Genomic DNA, 6,000 nt, shown 5'->3' with positions numbered 1-6,000 from the left:
TATTTATATTTTGCACACTATAAAAATCTGTGTAAACTTTTAGATCTATTTTCAAGTCATTGGTGAATTAAGTTCGTAAAAGTTTACTTTTGTGTGTGTGCGTGTGTGTGTGTGTGTGTGTGTGTGTTGGATATGACTGGTTGATAAAAAATTTTAAGATTTGCTGTACCAGTTTTCTGTTGTATGCATGTGTTGAAGTACAAATTATATACAGGGTTAAAGTTTGAAATTGATACAAAATAACTTTTGACCAAACTTCACCAATTTCCTTTACTTGCTACAACCATGCAGTGAGCTATTTTCTATCATTCTCTGTATATTTTGGTCCTTTCTATTCTTTTAATTGTCCATTTAACTTGTTTATTATTTCTACTCATCATGTGATTTTGATTTTGCATAATCGATGATAATTTGTATATTTTCACAAAATTCTTCAATATCCTTTCACAAGTATTGTACGTTATATGGCATTAAATATTTAAACTGAATTAACTAAATGTCTCAAAACATTTTTTTTTCTTCGTTTGGTAAATCATGACTGCAAACTTTAGAAATGACATACTGAAATACCCAAATGGTATTATACATTAACAGGTGGTGCTGAGTAATTATCACTTTATCAGTAATATAATGGTACTTAAAAATAAGATGTAAAAAATAAAGTAAGATGATATCAAAAACGTTTCTCCAGATCTGAGTTTTATTGAAATCAGTTGGAAAGTTACGTGTGCAAGCTACGATTCTGACTTAGTGTTTGCCGCTTCGAGCCGGATGTGTCATACTCGGTAAGAAGATTCAAACGTTTGCATTATAATTTTACTTATTAATCTAAGCTTGGTTGCCAGTTTTGGTGTGATAAGTAAACGCAATTAAATAAAACTTATACTTTAGCCTTAACTGTTATTGATAACTATCGATCCTGACGGGTTTATGCGGAAATGGTCATGGATAGGCATAAGGGACCGACCCATATGATTCCATAAGGGCGGTCAACCTGATATTTTTTTATACAGCCAAGATATATATTGCTTTTGGGTTGTTTAGTGACATATTTAGTGACATTGCTTTAGAACATATGAGGTTTCAGTGTCTGCTTGTGTGATATTGATTTTTAACGTAGCTTTAACAATTTTTCAGTCGCATCGCTCTGACATTGTGGCAGTTTATAGTGATGTCTAGCACTGGGACACAGGGTTCCCACGTTATCGGGAAAAAGTCTGGAGAAATGATAATTTTTTCCCGACCGTGAAAAGTCCTGGAATTTCGCAAATATTGATGAAAGTCGGGAAAAACCCGGGAATTTTCCGTTACCACTTGACGCCCGGAACAAGCACGTAATTGGGTCGTAACTAAACTGATAGTGAGTTACATTTATCGAGTTCTAACCAGAATATTCTAAGGGTGCAGTATGGATTATTTGATTGCTTGCAATAAACATATATGCTGAGTCAATCCAAACGCCCAGTGGATTAGATTCGTCTAGTACACTTTTATTTTCAAAGTCAGCGCGATATCCTTATCTTAAGAGAACCAATCTAGCATCACAGGAGGCCAACATGTTCGTGGCAAAGCGTAGCCGATTACCGGATGGCCTAGCAAACTTTAAACATTGCTAGATCGAATGAGACATGCATGAAATCGATATGAAAATTACTTATGTTCTCAGAAATTGTGAATAGTAAAATCGTTAGGTCTTTAATCTGCTAAAAGACAAGATAAAACTACTTCGTTGATGAAATGTGACCAGGTGCTCGCGATTTGCATTGCTAGTCGCATGAGTACTGTACACATATCTAACAACCCACCTTTTCAAATGTTGTAGAGAGAAAAAAATATTTAAAAAATATTAAATGAAAGTCGTATAATGGTTGTAATAAAAATACACTAACGAAAGAACACAAAATTCTCCCAATTTATATATTCCGAGCGCAACTTTTGGAGTATTGTTCTATCATATGACCACCACGTTGACATGTGATCTCTGCTTGATAAATTAGACTGGCCAGATTGCTGGTTTTTGCAAAAAGTATCTGACTTTCATTTAATATAATTGAATTTCTGTACAACAACATTATAAAGAAGTTTGTTGTTGATATCACGTGAATGTTGGACTTTTGATGTCCTCATTTGAGATGTGTGAAGTCATGTGACTAGTAATGCAAATGGCGAGTACTAGGTCAGGTTTCATCTACGCCGTAGTTTCGTCTTGTTTGACTGCGGATTAACGACATAACGGTTATATTACTGCCATTTCTGAGAAAAGAATGGTGAAAATAAAGGTTATTTCACCGGATTGGATTCGTGCAATGTTCGTCCGAGAGTTATGCATTGGTACGTCACTGTCTTTTGAATGTATATGTGTAGTTTTTCAGTTTTCAATGCGATTTTGAAGCGATAAAAGACGCGCGAGAAAAGTCGAATCGAGCGAAGGGTTGTGGTCACGCTTGCACACTCCTTGTGTTCATTTACCTTACCGATAAGCTGATTTCATGTTGTCAGAGATTTCGTCGTACTTTATTTATTGATAAAACGTCAGACTGCTGTGTTTGACCAGGTAACCCAGAAAATCATATTTAGAATCATACAACTACCTACATTTTATAAAAGATGGCAATGTATACCTTAAAAAATTTTGTATCTTAATCAAAGTTTCCAATTTTGCAAGAAGTTGTCCCACACGTACAAAATCGTCTGCTGCCCAACATGTCAGCTTGCCACTAGAACGGGATTCTCACAGAATTTCCCGGCGTATAGTCTGTTTCTAAATTCTTTAGTATTTTTTCCCCATAAACAAGACATTGTAAACACATTACACCCTATTCATTGTTGTTTCTCTTCCACATAATAGCTCTTTTTTTAAAAATATAAAATATTGAATTTTACTAACAAAATTTTTTACAATATCGGTTTAGTTGGCTTAATATCGCTTGCCATTTATTGGTATTGTTACGTTCAATTTTGTAAAACTAGCTATAAACCTAATCAAATTACTCGACTGAACTGCTGACAGAAACAGTCCAAAGTGATGTATTTCATTTCTATAGCCCAGTGGATAAACATTACATCTTTTCAAAGCTGTGCGCAGAATTGGCCGACATATCGCGAGTCATGGAAACACGGTGGTGGTATCCCGTATGTCCAGAATTAATATTATTTTGAACAGAATTGTGTTGTGACAGTTGCCTCTTTTCAAATGGTAAGCATTACAGTATCTTATTTTCGACAATCGGTCGAATTCGGTATGCGTTTTACTTCAGTATTGGAGACGTAAACCTTAGGTGCGCAGAAATGCCCGACAGCATTATATATATTAAAAAACGACACGAGTTCCAGTATCAATACATGATTGTGGCCTGGTTTAACGAATTACAAGAAGACAAGTTGATTTTACAGAAAATTCAGTCCTTTGTTTATACAACAGTATGTAATTTTGAAGGTCTTTTGTCAAAATTTAAATCAAACCTTTTGAATTTTTTTCTTCAAATGATGGATTTTTAACCAGATCGTCTTAAGGAGATTAGGTTGTTTAAAAAATATTTTTGGGAATTTTATTGACACAGATAAATTCAGGGTTAAACTCTTTTCGTTACAAGGCAAGATTTTAATTATTTGCCTTACTATTTTTCATACTGTAATAGGAAATGTTACTTTCTATGAAATACATTTATATATTGCTTTAGAATTCTTTAGAATTAATTGTTTGAAAGGAAACAAAACATAATTTATATTCATTATGTTGTTCTCACTTAGCAAAATAATGCAGCAACCCAAAGTTAGAATTTTTATTCAGTACATTGAAATGACTTTACATGCTGATTTATAGGAATATAATCAAACTTGTTTCGTGCGATACATTTTGTGGTTTTTACATGATCATCTTTTCTGACTTTGATGTTTTTGGAGAGTTTTGAAAGAGAAACATCTTTAGATTTAGAAAATGGATGTTTTATAATCTAAAATGTTCTTTAGTTCCATTCAGTAATGGTCATATGTGAACCTTGAAAAAAGTAATTTCAACCTGGAAAAATCCTGGAAATGACCTGGAAATTTATCTTTAGAAAAGCGTGGGAACCATGGGGGCATCGTGCCGCAGACATGTAGCATGATGTCCCACCCAGTCACATTATCCTGATACCAGGCCGACTAGTCCTAACACTAACATCTTAATGCTGAGCGCCTAGCGAGGCAGCTGTTAACACCATATTTCACTAGGCCACCGGAGCGGTTTTAGTGTTTGCGTTCATCCTGGTGTTTTCTCATGCATTTAACACCAGCGTTATCATTCCTGATTGTTGACTGAGTCTTGTTTACCAGTCCCCCAACCCAAAATAAATGAAATTCCATTTTCGTTAAGCCTGTTAATAGTTCTTAGGAACAGTACCTGACAGGATGCTTACGAGTTATGGTACAAATACTTTTTTGTGGGGTGGGTGGGTGGGTGGGTTGTTGTTTTTGAAATGTCAATCTTAATTGCGTATGAAATACAAGTATGTGTACTTGCATTTATAATATGTACGCATTATCTTTGATATGCCATTCGTTGTATACATGTTTCATTAAAATGAAACTCAGCAAGCCCCCTTTCCTTTAATGAAAAATTAATACAACTCTTGGTATATCAATGATACAGCTTATATCAGGGTCGGCTGATTGAGTGTTTCCTTGGAAAAGACACTTATTACATATTTTCTCTCCAGGATACCAGTATCATGAACAACATTTCCGTTTCGTGTACGATATATGGCAATACGTGAGATTCCACGTCCCAAACCCCGACGTTTATAATAATTAACACTTGAAATAAAAAGTTTTTGATATTGAACGAATTGATAGGTTTGTTTTTATATGTGAGCATTTGTGCAACTCCATTTATTTGTTTTAAGAACATTCATTTGTTGAAAATAATTTTCTTTGCATTGCTAAAAATAATATGTGCAAATTACACTAACACATGTCGAAGTACACCATACAAATTTGCTATAGAATCAGAGATTTTTGGAACTGTGAACTCATTTATGAGCTACACACTGTTGATGCCATTTTTAAGCGAATCTGAGAAGTTTGAAACTAAATAAGTTTGCACTCATTGCGTGGTGTTGGCGTTTCTGTTTACAATGGTGACGTTATCAAACCTTGTGTTCCACCTTTTGAATGACATAGGTTGAAACGTGGATGTCGCCGATCAGCATCGGATTAATTCGTACGCATGTGAAAAATGGCATCGTTTCTGAGTTCGAGGGAGAAATTACATAGCTCATAAAGTGATGAATCCTCGATATTATAAATTTTAAAGGGCTACTAACGGCGTTTAGAACCAATATCTTTCAAGATTCAGTATTATTCAGATGATTTGGCATATACGACTTTTTGCACGTAACGGCATTGAGGTTTTAAGCCATCTGTAAACTGAAAATAACTACATACAAAAAATATATTAGTTTGGCTATTTACCATATTAAAAGTGATTTTCTGTTAAGTAAGTAATCGCACAACTTACCATGAAACGGTCTAACGCGTTGCTGACTTCTAGAGAAACATGTTTAGACACAAAAAGCTGTTTGTTAGCAGTCAATTCAAGCAGGTTAATCATTTCTTTCATGATTTTGTTTTTAATTTAAAGAAAGAAAAATGAATCACATGTACCTACGAATTTAAGAAAATATGTTGACCTGTGAGTTTTTACCTCCATTACTCAGGACACCTATTTTCGTCTTCCTTAACACGTACATTGTCGGATCTGAAATTGAAAGTATGGCTCCATATGCATATTAATTGTTTTGTACTGATAATCACATCTGGGGAAAATAATCAGAAATATTCTTCAGTAGAGTATTATATCGATAATCTTATGTAAGTGCTCATTTTAAATCAGTTTTTGAAAAGGGGCAATTAATTGGCGTTTATAGTATTGAAATCGTTTCATACGTTTAATTTATATTGAGCACACTTGTAAGATTTTGATTATCGCATGACGAAGATAGATTTTATTAGATCAAGCCT

General features: G+C 34.2%; 1 protein-coding gene across 1 annotated transcript in view; it reads left to right on the top strand.

Annotated features, from left to right (window-relative positions):
- Window positions 1-752: 752 nt before the first annotated feature.
- LOC149775897 (putative methyltransferase DDB_G0268948) overlaps window positions 753-6,000 on the top strand; it is a 46,729-nt gene continuing 41,481 nt past the window's right edge. The window contains exon 1 of the mRNA XM_089942936.1: window positions 753-785. The gene's annotated coding sequence lies outside the window, so the exon portion shown is untranslated. The remainder of the gene's footprint in view (window positions 786-6,000) is intronic.

This window comes from Sinohyriopsis cumingii, chromosome 19 (assembly GCF_028554795.1).
Source record: "Sinohyriopsis cumingii isolate HCF-2022 chromosome 19, ASM2855479v2, whole genome shotgun sequence".
Classification (NCBI taxonomy): Eukaryota; Metazoa; Mollusca; class Bivalvia; order Unionida; family Unionidae; genus Sinohyriopsis; species Sinohyriopsis cumingii.
This window is presented reverse-complemented; position numbering and strand designations above follow the sequence as displayed.